Consider the following 24,898-nt stretch of genomic DNA (forward strand, 5'->3'; position numbering starts at 1 on the left):
ATGATGGATGGAGCGCTATCTGATTCATCACTGCTGCTACTACTGTCATCATCCTTTATTTCTACTGGGTCTACATTGGGCTTATGTAGATGATAGATGTTTTTCCACATGTTTGTAGCATCATTTACAACATGCTCTATATCTTTGATCAAAATCAAACAAGTGTGGAATCTGATCATCATTTTACCTTCATGGGTTTTCAATTCAGATTTTACCTCTGCTCCAGTGAGACTAGGCCGAAGATTCTTCAGGGATTGCTCATATATATCTTTTACCGTCTTGGTGGCTAACTCCCATCTTGGCTGTACTCTCTCCAGTAGTTCTTTAGAGATATGAGGAGCAATCTGGTCCGGGGAGTATTTCCATTTTCCCATTTTGTTAAGTACCAGTTCCTCAATTTGCATTTTCTCTGCATCAGTCCTTGTCAAATTTCAATGCCTTGAAATTTGTGATGCCAGCTCCTTCTTCCAATGATTTGAGTCTTTGCTCGAATGTAGGTGCAGGATTGACCAATACAGGTTCCTAAATACCTCTTCTTGTCCTTCGAGTAAATACTGCAGTAAGCTGCTTCTTGGGCTTGGTAATGATTACCTTGCCTTTCTTCTTTGCCGGTTGCTCTTCTTCTGATTCTTTTTCTCCTTCTTCTTCTTCTTCACTTTCTTTATCTTCACCTCTTCCCTCGGTGAGCATAAGAGGACCCATTGCAGTTTTCAGTTTGGCCACTTTCCTCTTACCTTTGCTGATGGCCTGTGGAATTTTGATTTCCAGTTCAATTCTGGCCTTTTCTTCATCATAAGTACCAAAAATCCGTTGCCTTGGGTCTACTGGCTCATTTACCAGTGCTTCAATGATATCCCTTGTTTCATCAATATTTACCTCATATGGAAGAGGTTTCACCCATGCAACTCGGGGTCTAACTACCTATATGTACACCTTGTCACAGTCAACCATAAAACATACGTCATCTTTATATTCTTCAACAAGCCTAGGAGGAATTCTGAATTGGTTATTCATTCTCTCCTTAAAGTCTTCAAAATAGTTATCCATGATGCTATCAAAATTTTCTCCCATCTTTGCTATAAACTCTTTAATCTGATACAAAATTGGGACATCTTTTCTCCATTCTATGGTTCCCTTTGATGGAAAGAATTTTTGTACATAAAATAGTAAACATATTAACAGAGATCCAAATTTATAGGGGTTATTCTTCGATGTCCTTATACTGTCCATGTTCTTGTTTAACTGCTTCAACATTACTTCTGACAGATCAAACTCAAGATTCTTCTTTACAATTTTCAGGGCCAAATCCACAGCTTCACACGGTACACTATTTAACCTGTTGGAACTATATAACTTATATGCAATAATATGTATGCCAAATATTAGTTCTGAATCTATTATAGTGTTAACCTTCAAACCTCTACCATCCCACTCGGCTAGGGTTTGCCTCTGTAACTGATCCCGTCCTAGGGTTTTAGTTGTTTTGGCTTTGCTGAGCATCGGGAGACCCGTGATTTTGTGAATCATCTTCTTGGTTATCAAAATGGGTTGTTCCAACCACAACTGACCATTATGCACTCGACGCAAGATATACCTAATCCATTTGGTTTGGAAGTTTCTAGGCATATGCGCGATGTGAGTCAAACCTTTAGTTTCCAAATGTTTGTGCTCGATTTTGAGAGAACCATTTACACATAACTCCGCTAGGGCATTATCCATGTCCAATGTCCCTATTTCTTGAATAGCACACTTAAAATGAGTGCGAATTTTGTTCACGAAGAGTACCTTGGGTGGAATCTGTGATTGAGCTCCATTGGGATCGAGTGATTCAGCGATGGCAGGAACGAGCTTGAACGTAGGTGCCTTCCATTCTGTTCCCTTCACAAGCATTTTGGAACCCTTCTTTGCCTTGCTGCTCGGTGAGTGAAAAGGTTTTGTAAGAATACTTCGCTAGAAAATCTCTTCAAATTGCTTGAACTCGCTTGAAAGCCCTCCTATTTTTTTGTTTAAATCTTGAATTCGCGGTGAAAAATGAGGTCGAAATCTACCCTTTTGATGAAAAATTTGCCATTAATGTTCAGTACGGAGGTAGCTGTTATTGATAGACTGTCATCCACTAGCTCGGCTTAAACTTTGCAACTCGGTGACCAAAAGAAAATAGGTTAAACTAACCTTAACTCGGTAAGAGAAGAACCAACCATGCTCGGTAAGTGCAACTTGGTGAAAGAAGCCTTATTGCACCCGACTGAGCTCGGTAAGGTCATGTACCGACCATGATCCTGATGTATCTGAAATACTGATTTGATCATATTTTCATTCTAGGACTTCTTAGGATATTGATTTGTAGATACAGTCCTGGTCTTATCCTAATGAGTCTTAATTGGAAATGGTAGAGTCACTCACTTCTTGAGTGACCATTCCATCACTTGAATTATCTGGCTCGGTAGACTTAGGAATCCATTGCTGCTTCATTTGCTTTCGAATATTGTCTACTTTGATTTTCTTCTCATCCTCGACTTTCTTTATGTTCATGTAGTTTTTAGATATATGACCAAGTTCTGTACATGTATAACATCTTATAGTGGTATCCCTTTTTCTTAGGTGATGCCTTGCACAGTTTATGCCAGTATGACCATATTCTCCACAATAATGACATCTGCACCAAGTGTTGTAGTCCCAACCAAATATTGCTTTGACAAGTTGTTCAGCTGGATTAAATGATTTGGATTTGCATTGTGATGCCTTATGACCTTGCTTTTGGCATTTGTGACATTTACCTTCAAATTTTGGTTTCTCTTTGCATTCATTGGCTTTGTGTCCATGCTGATTGCAATTGTAGCACTTTCCATTAAATTTGCCTTTTCCATTGCTCCAACATCTGTTAGATGTATGACCTAACTTACCACAGTGGCTGCAAGTAGGTCTTTGATTCTTTTGAGTACCCTGTTTGGAGGATTCACCTTCTTCCTTGTATCCAAGGCCTGCTTTACCATTTTGTTTATGAAAGTTTTCTTCATTTTGCAGATTCAATTGATCCATGTCCTTTTGAGATCTTATCATTCTGTCATTGACTTGTTTTTCAGAGATTAGATCACTTTGTAGGCTTGCATTGATTTGCCTTTCAGTAATTATGTCATTTCTCAAATTCTCATTCTCAGATCTTAGATTCATAATTTCTTCATTTGCATTAGATAATTGAGTTACAAGATTTTCAAGCTAAGAGGATTGATTATTCCTTACCTCTAAGTCTTCAGCTGCCTTGTTCCTTTGCTCCGAGATTTCACATAGCCTGATGGATTGGATTCCTTGTTCCCTTTTGAGCTTTCTTACTTCTTCCTGCAGAGATCCATTCTTTTCTAAAAGTTCTTTGATTGCTTTGTTAGCTTCATCTGAACTAGTTGATGGTGAGAGATCTTCAATCTTTTCTTCAACATACTGATGGTCATTCATTTGCCTTGCAAGTTCTTTTCTTCTTTTCAAGGATTGCGAAAGATGCTCTTTTGCTTCATTGAGTTGAGCCATGGCCATTTTCAGATCTAGCTTTTCATTCTCAATAATTTTGTCAAGTCTGAATATCTCCATTGTCCTTGATCTTTGCTCAAGCTGTGAAACTTTTATCTTGAGAACCTTATTGCTCTGATACCAATTGTTGGAAATATTCAAGATATGACAAGTTACTGAGAGGGGAGGGGTGAATCAGTAACTTCTAAAATTTCAAACAATAAAACTGCATACTGATATATTCACCATTCATCAAAGTAACCTACTGTAAGCATGAAACAAAATCATTTGCAACACTTGAACACATAGATTTGGTGACCCCGAAACCTTCCAAATAGAAAGTAAAACTAGGGTGGGGATGAAACCCACAAAGCTTTGTTACTGCAGTATGAAGTTGGCCGGTTAAGGCTTACAATGACCACTTCTGGTGATTTTCCCTGTTAGGAGCACAAAGGATTGCTAGATCCACCTTGTTAGAGGATTTACAAACATACAATAAAGTATGCACTTTGTTAGGAGATTTACAAAAGACTGTTAAGTCTACCTTGTTAAAGGATTTACAAAAATTGATTCACCTGTTAGAATGAAATAGTGGATCTGATTACAACTGATTGCTGATAAGATCCGCTATGCTCTGATTCACCTTGATGTGATAGATAAAACTTTTCTGCTCCAAAACTTGACCTTGCTGAATACCTTCACAACTCAGCACACATACTTTCACACGCATGTATTTCTTTCACACTTTCTCAGTTTCATTCATTACAATTACTATTACATTTGAATGATACAATACATTTCATATATATACCATCCAAATAAACAATACATGCAAGGTCGGCCAAAACAACAAGTGCAAATCTCTATACAAAGTCGGCCCAAGGTAAAAAACTCGGGTTCACTGAACTGACTCGGTGTCCTTCTGATACTCGACGTCCACTGCGTTACTCGGCATTGTCATAAACTCGGTAGAAGTGAAGGCACGGTCCATACTAAACACTTCAAGTAGTTCTGAACTCGGTAACCACTGGAGACTCGGTAGAAGAGATGTCACTCGGTGAACACTTCTATCTGAACTGTAGCTCGGTGATCAAAGGAAAAACTCGATAGAACCTTGTGACTCGGTGATAGTTAGTTTCCTTGATAACCGTTTGAGCTCGGTAAAATTAATTTCCTTGATAACCTCAGGAGCTCGGTTATCACGAAGTTCTCGATCAATACTAAGTACATCTTCACTTGGTCAAAACTGATTCCTTTCTTTACCTTGAACACTCGATAAACACTGGCTGATTTGTTCACCTCGATCACTCGGTAAACACTGTCTTCTTTGTTCACCTCGATCACTCAGTAAACACTGAGAACTAGGTAAAGCTTGGCTTACAAAGGAATGTCCAGTGAGAGCTCGGTAAGCATTCAGAATCCAATAAGTGTTGTAACTAATGACAAAAATGTATCATAATGCCAACACTTTGGAGTCATCATCTTTGGTAAGCTTAAGTCCAATACACATGGGGGTTCCAACTAGTTTTGAATCCTCTATTCCAAACTTCTTGAGTATCTCTTTGATATACTTAAATCAAGTGATATAGATAACATTTTTGTTTTGTTGTATCTACAATCCAAAAAAGAATTTTATTTCACCAAACATGGACATCTCGAATTCTTTATTCATTTGTTCTAAAAATACTTTGCATAAGTCATCATTTCTTATAAATAGAGTATCATCCACAAATATTTTTGCCAACACAATCTTCTTATCTAGTCCTTCCTTGATATACAAACTTCTGTTATCATTTATTCTTTGAAAATCAATCTATATCAAATAGTTATGTAATCTTTCATACCAGGCTCTAAGGGCTTGTTTGAGACCATATAGTTCTTTGTGTAATTTGTAGACCATGTCCTTTTTGTTAGGATTGACAAAACCTTCTGACCGTTTAACATAGACTTCCTCATCAATAATTCCATTTAAGAATACAGATTTAACATCCATCTGATATACTTTGAATCCTTTGTGAGCTGCATATGCCAATAAAGTCCTAACACCTTCTAATCTTGCAATAGGGGTAAAAGTCTCACCATAATCAATACCTTCTTCTTGAGCATAGCCTTTACATATCAACTTTGCTTTGTATCTTGACACTTTTCCATCTTCATTCAACTTATTTCTAAATACCCATTTTGCACAAATCACTTTTTTATCTTTGGGCCTAAGAACAAGAGTGCAAGTTTTATTCTTTTCTATCTATTCTATTTCTTCATTCATAGCCTCAATCCAACTTTCATTTTCTAGTGCATCCTTAACACTTCTAGGTTCAAATTTAGCAAGTAAACATGTACCTTTTAGTTTTCTTCTTGTCATTGTTCGATTTGATTTGTCTCCAATGATCTAATTAGGTGCATGATGCCTTATGACATATTTAGCCAATACAGGTTCTCTAACTTTTGAATGAATTGCACTATCTTCATTTTGAATCTCAACTTCTGGCTTGGGTCCTTCTATCTATGGCTTGGGTCCTTCAAACTTGGTATGCACTAACTCGGTAGCCTCTGAATGTGACTCAGGTCCCTGTGACTCAATTTGTACTACCTACAACTTAGTAACTATTGGAGATTTGGAGAGCTGAGGAGATGAAGTCTCTTTTTTGTCAAATATGTTTGGCAATGTATTAGGTACATAGTAAACAAATCTTCTATAATCTTCTGGCTCCTTTTTGCTTTCTTCTTCACTCTTTTCTGCAAACTCATCAATTCTCCCATGGGCATTTTCTCTGATTTTGTGAGTGAATTTTTTTAGATATTTGTATGTTTTAATTCTACAAGAATATCCTAGAAATATAACCTTCATAATCTTTTACATCAAATTCTCCTTTTCTAGATTCCTTCAAGATATAAAATTTTCTGCCAAATAATTTCAAGTAACTTACTTTGGGTTTGTAGCCATACCGTAGTTCATAAGGAGTTTTGTTTGAATCCTTCTTCAACTAAACTCAATTCAAAGTATGAACTATAGTGCTAATAGCTTCCTTCTAGTATTTGATAGCAACATTCTTTTCAATCATTAGTGTCCTTGAACAATCCATGATGGAAATATTTCTTCTTTCAACTATTCCATTATGCTCAGGAGTACCAGGGGTTGATACTTGTCTTTTGATTCCTCTTTCAATGCAAAAATTGTTGAATTCATTTGAGATGAATTCACCACCTCTATCTAACCTTAGGCATTTCAATCTTTTTCTAGTTTCTTTTTCTACTCTTGCCAAATACCATTTGAATTTCTCAAAAGCTTCTGATTTTTCTTTTAGATACATAATAGTCATCAACAAAGAGAATGGAAACTTTTTCTCCACTATAACTTTCTATTCTAATGGGTCCACATAAATCAATATGCACAATTTCCAAGACACCTTCTAACTGATAGTTTTTGCTCTTAAAACTAGTCTTTCCCATTTTACCAATTTGGAAATTTTTGCATAATCCAACATCAGGTTTCTTTAAACTAGGGATACCTCTTACTCTTTTGAGTTTTCTTATCTTTACCATGTTATCAAAGTTTACATGACATAGGCTTCTGTGCCATAACCAACTTTCTTCTACTTGAGAAATAAAACATGCGCAATCACCAAGATCAAGATAAAATAGGTTACCTTTTGTTTGCTTGCCTGATCCAATAAGATTTCCTTTATTATCCAGTAGTCTTGCCTTGCCATTCATGAACTCTACCTTGAATCCAATGTTTTTCAACTATGTCACACTCAGTAAATTATGTTTTTGTCCTTTAACCCAATAGGTGTTGTCACATACAAGTTCATTGTTAATGAGATATGACCTTTTCCTTTTATGCAACAAGATTCGTTATTTCTAGACCTTACACTACCTCCATCATAGTGTTTAAAGTGTTCAAAATTTATTTTATCTCCAGTAATATGGTGTGAACATCCACAATCTATGATCCAAGTATCATTTCTACTAATGTGAGAGACAAGTTCCATCTTATCTCCTTCATCATTAGATTCATCTTTTATAACAATATACACTATTTCACCTTCACTGTTATCAGAATCTTTATCCATAAATCAAGTTTTCTTACCTTTGTCTTTGTAGAATTTGTGACCTTTGAATTCCTTTTTCCCTTTGTACTTGTGGCTTTTCTTCTCTTCCTTTCTTTCTTTGTTTGGCCACCTAGCAACAATATGACCAATTTCTTCGCAAGAAAAATAGATTAGAGGAATTTTGCCTTTGTACTTCCTTTACTCCTGGATTATTTCTTTGCAAGTAGGGCTTCAACAATTTCAAGATCACTATCAGAACTTTCTTTAGTTTTTTCCTCACTTCTTGATTGATTGTCTTTTATTTTCTTTCCCTTTTCTTTGAGTGAGAGCTTAGCTTCAAATGTAGACTCAATATTCTTGAAAGCAGGAACATAGTTGTCAAAGTTGTCTAGTTCAAAAGCTGTCAATCTTCTTACTAGCGCATCCAAGCCTATCTTGTTATTTGGATCACATCTCTTTTCTTGAATAATAGACACTCTGATTGCATAAATGGGAAGCGGAGTTTTGATTATTTTATTTACAATAGTTTCCTCTTTGATTTCTTCTCCAGATGCTCTAATTGCATTGACATTGGCCTTAATTCTTTCCACATATTTTGCAACATTTTCATCTTCTCTCATTCTCATTCATTCAAGTTGTCCTCTAAGGCTTTCTACTTTGGCTCTTCTTACATTGTCATCTCCTCCATAGATTTCTTTTAGTTTGTTCCACATATCATAAGCAGTTTTACAGTCTTTGACCTCATCAAATTCAATATAATTGAGAGTAGATGCAATATCAATCATCATGATGTTATGGTTCTTTTTCTTAGTAATATCTTCAACTTATAATGTTCCAGTAGGTTTTTTGTATTGTTTGTCAAGATATTTGTAGCCCAAATCATTGATGGTAGCTAGATGAAGCCTAATAAGTCCTTGCCATGTTGAAAAGTTGTCTTTGTTCAGCTTTGGAATCTATCTTTTGTAAGACATACTGATATTTAGCTAAAGTCCTTGAAACCTTCTCTACAAGCACCAAAAACTCTGATACCAATCGTTGGAAATATAAGAGAAGTAACTGAGAGGGGAGGGGTGAATAGGTTTCTACTAAAATAAATCATAGATCCCTTAGATGTCAAATATAAAATTCAAACTGATAAAATTGATTACTACTAATACTTGGTAAGCATACATAAATTGTTGTAACTAGGTAAATGCAGAATGTGCTTAACTTAGAAAATCTTAAGATATAGTCAGTAATTTACATGCAAGAATGAAAGAAATAACATGAACACAGATGGAACCAAGATTTAATGTAAAACCCAATTTGGTAAAAACTGCCAATTGTAACTATTTACTAGTTTTCACTTTTCTGAAGTGACCCCTATTAGGAGCCAATCCTGTTAAAGGTTACAAAACACATTGTTATGTGTAACCCTATTTAAGGATTTAATCACCCTATTAGGAGCGGCCTTGTAAGAGGTCTTGAAATAATTCAGTGGAATTGCACCTTGTTAAAGGATTTACAAATTGTTGTTAAACCAACTCTATTAAGAGATTTTAGATCACTGCTCCAATCGTTAGAGAGTAAAAATAAAATGACCTGATTGAGATGCAACTAAATTGCTGATTACAGATCTCTGTTGTGGCTTATACTTGATTCTTCCTCATTGAATACCATTTTTCTACTCCATAGGATACCTACTTATCCTTCAAGTTCACTTCCTAACTTCTTATCTCTTCCAATTCATTCAACTTGCATACTTTGAAATCACAAATCGACCTTTTACTTATACCTTCTAGATTGTCAAGTTGGCTCAAATACAAATTAGAATAACTAATATTCATTACCATAATCAGCTAGAATCAATAGGTAAAATAATTAAGCTTTACATGCCAAAATAAGAAAATCCTTTGGTAGCCGACCCAGCTCGGTAGAAACTAATTCTGAAGTGATTTCTTGTGTTAACCAATAGGAGCTTGGTTAACACTTGGGAACTTAAAAGCTTCCTTTGGTAAGCAAGTGAACTTGGTTTATACTAGCTTTGTTCGATTTTCCTTTGTTAACTGAGTGAGCTTGGTAGATACTATCTTCTGTATAGAGTAGAGTCAAGAATGCTTGGTAGACAAGGAAAATTGTTTTCACTAACTAAGTGAGCTCAACATGCACTGACTGACAACTTATATGAAATTTTTGTAACATCAAAGACAACATACAATTAATCAATTATATCCAACAAACATATCTAAGAAGTTTCTATCCCTCTTTTGACATGTCTCTTTGTTCCCAAAAGGGTAGGGTTAAATGTAAATCTCAATGGTTTAAGGCTTATTTCAAGGTTTTTGATGGTGATTTTAAAATGGATGAAGAGGATGGAGATGGTGTGCTCGAATGCTTGTGAATTTGGGATCCATCTACTATCATGTTATAGCATAATAATAATAAAATAAAGACTTAGTATCCCTTACTCCCAACTTAGCACTAGAAACCTTACCTTGAATGACACTAAAAAAATCTTAGTCACACCACTAGAGGCCTCCCACACACACTTTTCCACATAAATGAATGAAGATTCACTTTTTCTTTTGTTTATATCCCCAACAATGTCAAAATTATGATGCTAATCTTAACTATCATCAAAATTTTGATGTTATCAAGAGCATTTTAAAAAAAATGGATTTTACAATACAAATTGACTTATCATCAAAAATTTAGGTAAAAAATGAACCCCAAATGTACTAGTGGTTTTCCAAAAAGTTGATTAAAAGAGGAATGTAAGAGTTATTAAACTAAATGTCAAATGTGGGAAAGAACACCAATGCCTTGGCCACACCATCTAAATGCGGTCAAGGTAGAAAATAAATTAATAAGAGTCTCAAAGGTTTTACATGTAAAGATTCTAGATAACTATAAAAGGTAATGAGATATAGGGATACACAATTCTAAAATTCTATTCTATTTTATACAATGAACCAAGGACTTCAAGGAAGAATCAAGTAGAAAAATGGAAGCTCCCTAAAGCAAGTCAAAGAAGATTGCCAAAGACTCAAGAAAAAAAATCAATAACTCATTGAGAGCCCTCGCAATGGAGTCTCTTATCTGGTCATATAGTGAGGGATAAAAAAGTTTATGAGGATTTTTGATATATGTGGTGATTAAGAAAAAACATTTTTATGAGATGGTGGACACTCATGATAGATGAAAAAAGGAATTGGAACACCAAGCACACACTAAACCTAAAGATTCAAGATTCTGAAGTTTTAGCTTCCAAACAACTTGAAATTCTCTTGTTAAATTTAGAATCCAATTGTCACTTGATACATGTTAGAATAATGTTTTTTGATCAAGAAATGCCTTTGTCATTTTTCCCCTTTTTTTTTCTAAATATTTTTTGTGGCCTCACAACACATGCCCCATTTTGAGTCACAAAAATGGGAACCCCCTAATTAAAAAAAAACCTCTTAGAGCATCTAGTTAGGTGCCTTGGTCTTTTAGGAGCTATTGGCTTGTATTTTCACCATGATAAAAATGCTAAGAATTTATTGTGAAATTCCAGTTTTCATTTGTGAAGTTTAGGTTTGAAATTTTCAAGTGTGAAGAAATCCTTACAAAAACCCTAGGTTCTATTTGTATGTGTGTTTTCATTAGAAGCCCTCCTTGTTTTAAATTTTTTTTGTGCTTTTAAAATACCTTTGAAATTTTTAAGGTGCAACCATGCAACCAAGGTGATCACATGGTTAAACCCTTAGTGTTTTAATGGCATGATAGTTCAATGTGGTTTGTAAGTGTTACAAGCTAAGGTTGTTGTTGCATCAAAAGATCGACCTGTTAATGCTTGATACAACCACTAGACTTATAGAACACAAGAGGTAGTTAATTCATGTCATGAATCTCAAAGGGGAACATTGGAAATTAGTTAAACAATTCTCCCCCTTAGTGTACCTAAGGAGATTCAAACCTATGACCAAGCTTTGATACCACTTTTTACAAGCTCGGGTTGTCATTGCACCAAAAGATCAACTTGTTAATGCTCAATACAACCACTAGACTTATAGAACACAGGAGGCAGTTAAGCCATGTCATGAATCTTGAAGGGGAACATTGGCAATTAGTCCAACAATAAGAAGTTGATCAGAGTGTCACACTGTTAAAAGTAAAGACATAATTGAAGTTGCACCCTATTAAGTACACAAGGATCTGTCACATGGACTCTAATGGAGTCTTGTTTCCAGTGGGACCTAACCATTATCAGCAAGGACCTAAGATATGATTGGACCATGTAGATGCTGACACATTTTAATGACATGTCCTAAGATTGAACATCAAGTTGACCACCATTCCATCAACAAGGATCAAATGGTCCTAATCCTATTTTGGGCCTAAATTTTAAAGGACAAAAGGTTTTCGAGAAATTCTTTGGAATAATGACACTTTTCTACATCCAAATGAATTTTGGGCCAAAGACTAAAAGGGAACCTCTAAACATATGAAAGAAGAAGGATCAAGATCATAACACATAAGATGTTGAGGTTATGGAGGGTTACAAACTTAAAATGAATGGAAGATCAGATAAGTGTAAAGGTTTTTAAGGAGACTTTCAAAATTATGAAGGTTAGGAGATCATAAGATCATAAGCAAGGAAATATGTTACAATTAGTTGTCCAGATGACACATTCAGGTTGGTTTGAGTTTCTAACTATTATAAAAGATCTTCACTTTATCAGAGGCATTGATCAAATGTAGATCAATTCTTGTCATATTCTCACTTTATAGAGTTAAGTGAAGGATAGCCAAAGTGAAAATGCAAGCACCTGACGCATAGGCATGGTGGGACCTAACTTAGCTATGGGCTACAAAAAGGAAGGTGTCAAAATGAGTTTTCATAAGGGCATGTTCTAATTGGTTGAAGGTGCTGACTATGAAAATAGAAATTTTGTTTTATAGGAACTCTTAGATCAATGTCTATCACATCCTCACTTTATGAAGTTGCATGAAGAATAACCAAAGTGAGAATGTGCTCATTCAAAATGTGTCCTAGTGGGCCCTGATTCATAAAGAAATAACAATACATCCAGCATATTTTGTGATCATCAGATCTTAGCAGATTGATGATCATCACTTTCTCTCTGTACATAGATGCTTAAACTTTAGCTAAAGTGACAAAGTGAAGAGACGAAACATGCCCTATTCAGCTAAAAGGAATATGAAAAAATCCCTCAACCAATTAAATTTGAGAAAAGTATAGAGAATGCAAAGCTATATGTTATGTCTACACACCATTGAGATGGTGAAAAATACTGGGTTTAAGGTTCAAACGTTGGAGGCTGAAGTTGCATCCTTGAGGTATCAACTAAATGATTCAAAGAAAAATAGGGCACAAGTTAGCACTGAATGAGCAAGAGGGATGAGCATTGATGCTTAATCTATAAAACAATGATGGAGATCTATTTTTCATGTACAGAGAGGTAGTAACAGACTTAGATGGAATTAGATGCATTGAACAACCCTCAAAAAGGGAAATAAATGTTTTGGAAGTAGTTGGAGATGTTAAGGCTTTGTTGGTGGGAATCAATTGGATAATTACACAACTAAAGGTAGTGGAAGACAAACATAATTAAATTGAATACTCCTATAAAAAGTGTCATCTTCCAATTTTACAACTACTTCCCCATTTTCCTTTGAATACAAAGAGTGTTTAAAATGTAACATTATAGAAATGTCTTTGCATTTGTTCTCTAGTAAGATTTTGACATGTGTCCTCTCATCTAAAGCTTGTTACAACCCTTCTCTATAAAGTGGTTCCCAAGATGTAGAGTAAGGGTTTCAATTTATTGGAAAAAAAATTCCACAACTGTAATACCACCTAGGGTTGGTTCCCAACTTTTGAGCAAGTTCTCAGTTAGGTTTCCACCATTCTTCAACATTCTCTATTGTATGAACAACATTTAATGGATTTTTATGTGCAAATCTGATTTATCAAGTTTTTTCTTAGTCATTTATATGCATCTTGAATTATTGTTTCAAAGAAATGAATACAAGGAATAGTAAAATTTTTAGTTTTATTCTGATTCTCATCTCTTATCTCTATTGTTTGCAATGTTTTGTGGTTTAGGAACAAAGAGTGTAAATCCATTTACAACCCCTTAATGCTACATGTCTTATTAGGTTTTTCCATTGGAACAAAGAGCCAAGTAAATGCTTACTTATCTTGATAGGATTGCAAGTTTCATGAGAATAATATGTTATGGGTATGAGGGTTTTTATGAACATTGATATTTGATTCACAAAGTGATAAGATTGATATGATATCTTGATGTATGAAATATGTCACTGATATCATAGATGTATTTTTGTGATTTGTGGAATTTCCTACTAGATAAGGCAATGGTCAGTTATAGGATCAACATATTCTTGTTGTTGCATATTTGGATTTTGTTGATATCAAACTTAAATTAATTATCCATTTCCATTTCCATTTAAGAGTTGAAAGGATTCCCTCACTCAGCTTGTGGATTTCATAAGTTTTGCAATTTTATATTACATATCTTTGTCATTGCACAAGTATAGGAGAGATAAGGGTTTTATCCTCTTTGTACATGATTCAGTTGTATGCTTTTGGAATTGGTACCATATGAAAGAATCTAAGGTTCACCCACCTAGGTCTTGTAAAGCCTGAAGAAGAAGGAGTATAGCCTCATAGTTGGCCTTGGTATATGAATAGATATTTTGAACATGGAAATTAGCTACCCCTAGATGTATTTGTTCCTATCACTAGGTTATTCAAAAGTTGTTAATTTAGGATCCAACAAAATGGCAACTCTGTTGGGGACTTGTTCAATACAATATGTTGTTTAAAATTTTGATGCAGTCTCTAGTATAAAGTTGTATGTCCATAGTTATCCTTCTTTTTTATTTTTCTCGTGTTTGTATTATTCTTATATAGTGAAAAAACTTGAGAATATACAATTTTCCCAATACCACGGGAACACTATGACGTATAGTGTCCTTGTAGAGTGCCTTACTGCAAAGTAGAATTGTATTTCCCAAAATGTGTAGTGTTAAAAGATTTCTTATTGACCCTTTATATCAAATCTATTTTTAGAGATCTTTGTTGGAAATATGGTCAAATAAATATCTTGATGGTTGTCATTTATGGACACATGCATTCAACATTTCATTTATGTATTTAGAGTTAGAAAATTGTCTAAGTGTTAGATAGTTTTCAACAACATAGTGAACATATCTTAACTATATAGACAACTTGTTGAGAGTTAGATCATACAAAATTGAAGGAAGATTTATGATAGTATCATGATGACATGTGCCAATGTGTAGATGTGTACAGACAATATGACACAAGATATGGTTAAAATACTAGTGTGGGTATTTAATAGTGCAGAACAAAGCATAGTAGAGAATTGGATTGTATGGCCTTAAGAATTATTTTGGTTGCAAAATAATTAATAAGTTATGATGAGATGAATATGTGGATATTAATCCATAATTTATTTATATTATATCAAGAATGTGAACACATGTAGGCTAACTGAACTTAGTTTTGTAATTACGCAAAGTATAAGTAAAGATCTTATCTTGCAAAGATAAGTGTGGTATCTATTATAGATGAGAAAGTGTTATGTGAAGAAAACTAATGTATAGAGAGCTTGAGAGAATTATGAGCCTTATGTGATGCAAATTCTGATGTATGATTAGAACAAGTGTGAAGTACAATTGACAAGTATTGTATGTATATCTATTCTTATGAAGAACTGAACTATATAATTGCATGTTAGGGTAGTGGGCTCTTCTTGCATACACTGTATTTGTTCTACCAACTCCTAATAGGGTTGAAGCAAATCCTAACAAGGTTTGGGCTTCTTAAAAGGCCTAGTCTCCTAATAGGGACTCAAGACACAATATGTACGTCATAGACTCCTAATAGGGTCAATATCCTTAACAAGATCCTATTGTTTAGTGAATCATCTAGTGGGTATCATCCCCACCAGGGTTTTTCTAGTTAAAAAATAATGGTGTTATGAGTTATTTATTTGTGTGGTTATATTTATAGTTCAAAATTGTTATTTTACTTTCATATGCAAGCTATAAAGTAACTAACAATATTTAGTTGTGGGCAAAAGTTTTTTAGAATACTGATTCACCCCATCCCACCGCCCCCCCCCGAAGTATAATCAATTTCTAATAGTATCATCCCATGATACTTTCTAGTTTCTAAAGCCATTTTAAAATACTTTCCCTTTATAGGATGGTCACTCAATCAAAAGGTTTTGTATCTAGTGCTATATATTTCAAATAATTCTAACAAATGGTAGATACGAGGAAAACTACATGAGATTTTAGAAAGGCCAACCCAAAAGTGTAGATTCTAATCCTACATGGAAGCCTAGAGGTAGTGTTTCAGCCCATTCACAATACCAACCTATGGTAGAAAGAGAATCTTGTTCCTTAAACTTTGAATAAGAAAGTATCAGACTTTTGGGAGAGATGTTCACAACCCCATTGCAAGAATAAAGAGTTTATGATAATAAGAATGTGTGTTCTATAAGGGGATATTCTTTTAGATCGGATTTGGTGAAGGAAATGAACCATAGGTTGGGATATAGCAACACTCTAAATACTAGTTTTAACACTAGACAAATCCCATATGTTGAAAGGGAGCTTATAGATTTGGATGAGCTAGTTGATTTAGAGGCCACCTATACAGATCTAGAAGAATTATCCTAAAAATTGAAGTCCTTAAGAAGAGGGTTGTAGAAGAAGATGACAAGCACATTCATTTGGAGAAGTAAAAAGAAGTTATTACCATGAATGTCCTTTTAGAAAGGGAAGCCTTACTTAAAAGAATGAATGCTTTATTGGAGAAAAACAAAAAGCTAGAAGAGAGATCTTTTAAGCTACACCTATATGTTTTTGGGGATATGGATGAGTTGAGATCAAAAATTCAAGAGCAAGTGCATCTTCTTAAAGAGAAGGAAGGACCAGTTATCTCAAAAATCTAACCCTACAAGCTTGTTGAGCCTGAGGTTATAGATTTAATTGTGAAGAACGCTGACAAAGGGAAGCAAAAGGTAGTGGGCATCCAAATTAATGAAACCCAAAATATTCCAAAGGATCCTACCATTTCTAAGATTGAATTAGAATTAGAAAAAGGAAAAAAAAGAGACATAAGACTTAGCCAAAGAGGTTGAAAAGGTTGAGAATGAGGTCCTCAAGCAGTTGAAACTAGAAGGAAAATAGAGTTTATCAAATCTAGTTCTGCTTTAGCATCTTAGCCAAATTTATCCTCATAAGCCATACCTTCTATTGCTACTTGTGGAACAATAGTGGGTAGCCAAAACATATCATAGTCAACCCCTGCCACATGTTTTGCTACAAGTAGTCAAATAGTTGTTACTCAGTAAGTTCAATAGCCTCAAATCCCTATAAAAACCCAAGCTATTAGAGAAAGTAATTCAAATGTTTATGATTTCAAAGAAGACCCATTTATATGGAGAAATATGAGAAAATGTCCTTTGTAGGAATTTCTATCTTTCCCCATCATATTTCAAATGATTTGAGAGATACGGTCATAAAATTCTTAAGCAATAATGTTGGGCCTAGTGAAGAGCACCTAAGAAAATTTATAGATATGCTAAATGATTATGAGGTAGAACATGAGGATGTAGTAATGAAATTTTTTGTTCATTCTCTTACTGAAGATGCTAGGGACAAGTTTAGAATATTTTCTGATAACAATAGCAGCTTATGGAGTGAATTAGAGAAGTTTTTCAAGGAGTAATATGGAGACAACACTAATGCCAAATTTATGTTGAATGATTTTAACAACATAAAGAAGAACCCAAATGAATCTATCTTTGACTGCAATGTGAGATTTTAGAAAGGGATGTATAAATTATTTGAGGTGATCGAGTTAGGGGAGGATGTAAGTCTCACAATGTCTGTATAATAGAAATGCTATGGAACCCATAGAAAGTCATCTAAAATGTCCATCACAATTGGGATAGGCATGTGGCAGGAATGTTGCAAGATCAATGGCTAGATGTCACAATTACGATGATGTGTTGTATTAATAATTTCTTTTGGTGGCAAACGTTGAATAGCTATGATGCAATCATATAGATTAATATTGAGCTTCACTTGGTTTGAAGAATAGTTTAATGTTCTCTACTAATTAGGACCAACCATGTGAAGGTAGAAGCTCATTTGCAACACCCCACCCACCCCCCCCCGCATCCCCAAACATCTAAATTCCTCATTAACATATAAAATCTTTAAGAAATGATCAATGTTTAAAGTAAAAAGAAAGGTTCCATACCTACAAAAGTGACATCATTTTTCCATCTTTTGGTGCATGTCATTTTCTATCACATCCAAAATAAGATTCTACCATTCTGGATCAAAAGTACATGTGCAATTGCATTTTTTTTTGCATATACAATAGAAGGAGTTGAAAAACCCAAGCATGTTTACATTTATTTTATAGGTCTATGCAAACTTCTAACAAAAATTCAAACTTGTTGGGTTTTTTTAGCTCCACTTGATGCCATATGCATATGAATTGTGCTTGCATATTGAACTATGGCATCCTTCTATATTTCCTGAAACCAATAGATTCCATCACATCCAAAATAAGATTCTACCACTCTGAATCAAGAATGCACATACAACTGTATTCAAATTCATGGATAGTAGGTAGAGCTAATAAAACACAACATGATTACATTTTTTTAATAGGTCTATTAAGTTTTTAAAATTATAGACCATTATGAACAATGTTCACAATGATCTATAACTTAAACTACCTAATTAAAGACCTCTAACAAAGATGCAAACCTATTGTGTTTTTCAGCTCCAATTGATGTCATATGCATATGAATTAACATTGCATATTGAGATGTGGTGTTCTTCTACATTTCCTAAAACCAAGAGATTCACACAAATAGTTGTCATACAATTATAGGTTAATATTGAGCTTCACTTTGTTTCAAGAATAATTTAATATTCTCTACTAATTAGGGCCAACCATGTGAAGGTGGAAGCTCATTCCCTCCCCCAAACATCTAAATTCCCTATTAAATTCTAAAATATTTAAGAAAGGATCAATCTTTAAAGTACTTGGAATGTCCTCATTGCCTCCTGCTACTCTCAAGGGAAGTCCATCTTCATTCCTCACGAGAAATTCAACACACAAGTATATCCAAGAATTTCCTCATTACCTCCTACATAAAATGAATCTAATATTAGAAAATGCCCCCCTAAGAAATAATAGTTCAAGTGATATAAATACATGAAAAATGATTGATAAAAAGAGGAATCTACTTACCAATAGGTGTTGCCATTGCATTTGTAGCCATGCTACCTATTGAGTGAGTTTTATTAATTTTCTCTTGTACCAAGATCTCTCTATTTATATGCATACATACATACATACATACAAAAAGATCACAAGGGCATGTCAACAAAATGCAGTGACCACAAGGGCACTTACATACATACATACATACATACATATATACATGCATACATACATACGTACATACATACACAGATGCATACATACACGTATGTATGTAAGTATGTATGTATATACAGAGATATATTTTTTAAGGTACAAAGTGGCTTACCTCAAGATCCTCCACAAAAATAATGTAGACTAGGAAAAATGGGTAGAGTTTGTAAGAAATTAAAAAAAAAAATATTGTACACGGTATGAATGCATATTCATTAAACTGTAGTGTAGAATGCAAATGGACTAATGATGAACTATACTAGACCCAAGATATCATCATCAAAATGTAATCTCTACAAGTGTCTCATGTTTCCCTAACTACAACTGCTAAAATAGCTCCCAGACCAACATCTTAGGGACAATTCTAGAATGGGATTGTGCTAAAAATGTAGATCTACAATGAAAACATGCAAGATCTATGACTAAAATGTGGATTATATGTGAATAAAACTCCTAGAAATTCTCTTGAAATGATCATGCCATGAACTAGTATGCCATAAATGATGCTAAAAATGCTATGAACTTGCTACAATAAAAATGCTAAAATGATGAGTTTAAATATGCCTATAGTGTAGCTGCATAAAAACTTGGGTTTCTTGCCTCTTATATTTCCCTCCTATTTATAGGACTTCAGAATGGGTTGAGGTAAGAATCAATATTTTCAATCTTGACTAGGGGTGAAAGTGAAACTGAAAATATCTCATAAGAGGCCAAGAGGAGGACTCCAAAAGACTTGGTTTTGAGGATAATATGAGGATTTTTCAAATTCTTTTAAATGGTAAAAGGGAGATTTTCAATCTTGTGAGCATAAATGATTTTATTGATTTAATAAATGATTTATTTTCAACACTTTGTCTTTTTCTTCCTCCCTTTTTAAATTTCATTTTATGAATTTGAATTGTTTTCTTTCTCTTTTAAAGTTGATTTAGGTCTTGTCGATTTGATAGGTGATTAGTGACTTGATGTGATTTTCAATTTGAGAGTCTGTTGCATTTCTTCTAATTTTCTCTTTAATTTTGACTTGATTGATCAGAATTGTGTGATTTAGGTTTTTGCCAATTCTATGATTGGATGCTTGTTTGATGATATTCTAACATTTTGTCATTGTCATGGTCTTTGTTTGTTGATGGCTTGATGTTTGATCATTGATGATTTGATGTTCTAATTATCGTTGATTTGATAATTGGATTGCGATGTTGATTTGGTGTTGCAATAGTTTTGATGTTTGAAATTTTTCAGCTGGGGTAGGATGTTTTTGATGTTTCAAATTTTTTTACTGCTCCAGCTTAGATGCCTTGATTTGATATAGATATACTGCCCCCTCAGAAATAAAATTGGAAAAAAGTATGAAAGTGCAAATGTTGAGTAGGTTCCAATTTAATTTCTGACATGGTGGGAGATTGGTAGAAAAGATAGTTAGGTTGTTTTGATACCCAAGTCGGCTTTGGTGAGAAAAAAGGTGCCAATAGGGGGTAAATAATTTGAAAAGGTGATATAAATGCCACTTGGAGGGGTTAAATAGGTCAAAAGACTGTTTACCCTTGTCATTTTCACTTTTCCTTATGCATTTGGTGATTTGGAGCTCTGATTCAGCGAGGATAATGGTTTTGTTACGTGAGCATAGATTCGAGAGGGGTCATTGGTAGGAGTGTCTAGTAGACTATGGTGCCTTGATAAGTTGTCAAGATCCTCTACATTTTGGATTTAGTGTTTTTACCTGTATTTTTGAAGTTTTGCTGGATTTGTAGGATCAATGTGGTGATTTTATTAGTTTTGCACATTTAAATGGTTTTTTTAGCACATATGTATTGATTATGCACATGTGAGTAGTGATTTAGTGCATTCATAGGGAAATTTAGCATATGTAAAGCACTAATTTAGTGGTAGATGTTAGAAATGCTTTAGAATAAATGGGGGGGGGGGGGGGGGGTGGTGAATCAGTTATTCAAGGTCCAGATGTCCTATTCAAACTTTTCACTAAGTATCATTCATTCATCCAAGATTTAACTTATCTAATCAACAAGTTATTGTAAATCAACATGCAAGCATTAACACATAATAAATCAACACATGACACAGTGATTTACGTGGAAACCCAATTTGAGAAAAACAACCAGTAACATCCTACTCAATTATCACTCTTCTGAAGTGATGCCCTATGAAATTCCTACCCTATTAAAGGCTTAAAACACACTGTTAAATGTGACCTTGTTAGAGGATTTAACCACCCTGTTAGAAGTGGGCCTAGTTAGAGGACTTATAACATTCACTTGGAATGTCACCCTGTTAAAGGATTTACAAATAGCTATTAGGCCAACCTAAGTCCATGGGATTTTCAAATCTAATACAATTTTTAGAGATTATTAGAAATTCTTGACCTGACTACAACATACAACTTATCTTGCAGATCTCAGATCACTTCTCAGCTCATACCCTTGCCTGGCCTTTGATCTCTGCAACTCTTGATAGCTTGTCCTCCTTTCAAGATTTGTCTCCTTGAGTCTCCACATTCAATGTACCAGTGCAATAATCTCTTCATAACCACTTGTAGAAGCAAAGCCTCAATGCTCTTCCTTCTCCTAGATGCCTCCTCCTTGAGACCTTTCTAACTACTTCACGAATTTGGCTCTTTAGCAACAATAGTATCAACAACTCTTTTCTTCTTGGTATATGACTTCTTAAATAAAATTCTTGGAGTACCTTTTCCTACTCGATTCTTCCATTGTTTAATTTCAATTTGCATGGATTAGGTAGGATTCATTGCATCTAACCTGTATTTTGTTTCCTCTAGAAACTTCCTTCAATAATCCTTTAGAATTTGCCCAAAAATGGTTTACATAGGATTTTGTGCCACCAACTCATCATCCTTATCTTCCAACTTGTTCACAAAATTCAATGTAACCACTATGTCAGCTTAGATTTGGTGAATCTTCATCTTTTGAAATAATGCAGCTGCTCGGTACTATTGAAATACTAGTGCTCAACACACACTATGTTACTCCACATCAACTGTGTTTTTCCTGATGCTTGGCACCTAAAGATCACTTGACACCAACTAATTTTTTTTGATGCTCGACACCTGATCTTCACTTGGCACATGACAATCACTCAGCTTCTACTAAGAATTTTCTTGGCTTCAACTAACTTACTCAACACCCACTAATGATCTTGGTTTAAGCTTTGTAGTCAACCTTGTTACAACTTCTTCTCCAATGTTTCTAAGTGTGACCAACCTTTGTATCTTTGAGTATGTCATCAATACATTACTTAACCATTGTCTTAACTGATCCTTGTACTTCATTACAACATGATGACTCAACCTTTCCCTTAAGTGCTCTTGTTACATCTTGTTGATCAAATCCTCTTCATTAATCAACTAAGTGATAGTACTTGGATCATATAGAAAATATCATCCCTACAAATAGTAGGTTTGACATCAATGACAAAAAAATGATTGAAAACATTCTTTTACAACAATATCCCTCTTTTATTTTCAACAAAAATGAACTTTTCAATCAGATTTCCAACTATCTCCCTCTTTGGCATTGATGGCAAACCAAACTGATCAAATGCCAAAAAGTAAATTGTAACATCATAGCTCCTTCTACTATTCTAATTGCTTCATTTCAACTTCTCCCTCTTTCTTGTTGTATCCTTGTTCTTTGTCTTTCTCCCTCTGTATTGCTTATCTTTTGTTGTTCTATTCAAGCTCTAATTTTCTTGTCAACTTCTCCCTCTATCCTCTTTGGTCAATTTTAAACATCTTCAAAAATTGTTGATCAGTTATCTACATCTCCCTCTTCAGCAACAATGCCAAAGACATATTAGCATCTTTAATATGCAAGTATAGCTTTTACAGGTTTATTCAATGTCTCCCTTTATCACCTTGCTTGTGACTGATTTGAAATTTCATCACTTCTACTACCTTAGGCATGGATCCCAAAGTAAACATCCTCTACATCAATGTGTAAAATCTTCAATATTCAACTTATTTGATGTAGGGCATACTTGTTTTTGTTTTAGGTAGCCTTGGCTAGGGGTATCACCCCTAACTTACCTCTGAGATACTCAAAAGCATCTTTTGGTAGTGCTTTTGTGAAGATATCAGCAATCTGTTCCTTTGAACTAACATATTCCATCTTCACTTGTTTATCTTGCACCAATTCTCTGACATAGTGATACTAGATTGCAATATGCTTAGTTTTAGCATGCATTACTAGATTCTTTGATATATTGATAGCACTTTTATTATCACAATAAAGTGTTACAGGCTAAGTTACTTCTTCCTTCATACCTTGCAGCAAATGTTTGATCCATACAATATTTGTGTACTTTATAGCAGCTACCACATATTTAGCTTTAGTAGTGGACTGTGAGGTGTAGCTTTTCTTTTTTCTTGTCCATATAATCAACCTCTTTCCTAAGAAAAGTGCTCCTCCATTGGTGCTTTTTCTATAATAAATATTACCACCTCAATCTGCATCAGTGTAGGCTTTCAATTAAAACTTCTCATTTCTCTTGTAGTATAAGCCAAAGTCATTAGTTCCTTTTAGGTATCTCAATATTCTCTTTACTACCATTAAATGATTTTCTCTAGGATTGGCAAAAAATCTTGCTACTATTCCAAAAGCCAATTGTCTAGTCTACTATGTACAACATATTATAGCTTTCCAATCATTGACCTATATAATGTCTGATTCACTTCAGCATATTCATCATTCTTAGATAGCTTATGGCCTATTGCCATTGGTGTGCTGACTAGTTTTGAGTCTTCTAGCCCAAATGTTTTAAGTACTTCCTTGATGTATTTGGATTGGGTCACAAATATGTCATACTTCAACTGATGTACTTGTAATCCAACAAATAATTTGATTTTTCCAAACATTGACATCTCAAATTCATGCTTCATTTGATTAGAAAAATCTTTGCATAAAACATCTTTTCCTCTAAATATTATATCATCAACAAAGATTTTTGATATCAAAATGTCTTTACCTTCCTCAACTTTGATGTATAAGAAGTTTTTGTGATCTGTTCTCTCAAATCCTATCTTCACAAGATATTTGTGCAACCTCTCATACCATGCTTTAGGTTCTTGTTTCAATCCATAAAGCACCTTGTGTATCTTGTAGACCATGTCCTTGTTCTTCTCATCAACAAATCCCTCTGGTTGTTTTATGTAAACTTCCTCTTCCAGTATACCATTCAGAAAAGTAGACTTCACATCCATCTGGTAGACTTTGAAACTTTTATATGTAGCATATGCAAGTAATGTTCTTACTCCTTCCATTTTTGCAACAAGGGAAAATGTCTCTCCATAATCTAGTCCTTCTTCTTATGCATAGCCTTTGTAAACTAGTCTCGCTATGTTTCTTGTTATCTCACCATTCTCATCAAGTTTGTTTCTAAACACCCATTTTGTACCAATCACATTCTTATCAGCTAGTCTAGGAACTAGAGATCATGTTTTGTTTTTCTCAATTTGATCTATCTCTTCTTCCATGGCTTTATACCAGTCATCATCTAGTAGTGCAACTTTCACTATTTTGGGTTCAACCTTGCTCAATACACATGATTCACTTTTGAGCCTATTCCTTATCATTGGTTTGACATCCTTGTAACCTATGATTTGATCTGCAAGGTGACATCTTCTTACATACTTGGCTAATTTGGGTTCAGTCCTTTTTTCCATGTTTGATCCTTTAGCTTCAGAGTCATTTTTTTCTTCTTCATTTGGCATTTCATCATTCCTTTCCTGCATATTATTTTTAGAATTAGAATGTGTATTTTTTGCATTCTATAGTTTGGCATTCACAGGATGAGATTCATTAGATACTAT

The sequence above is a fragment of the Cupressus sempervirens genome, chromosome 3, assembly GCF_028749045.1.
Source record: "Cupressus sempervirens isolate cs-2001-9-10 chromosome 3, ASM2874904v1, whole genome shotgun sequence".
NCBI classification, from domain to species: Eukaryota; Viridiplantae; Streptophyta; class Pinopsida; order Cupressales; family Cupressaceae; genus Cupressus; species Cupressus sempervirens.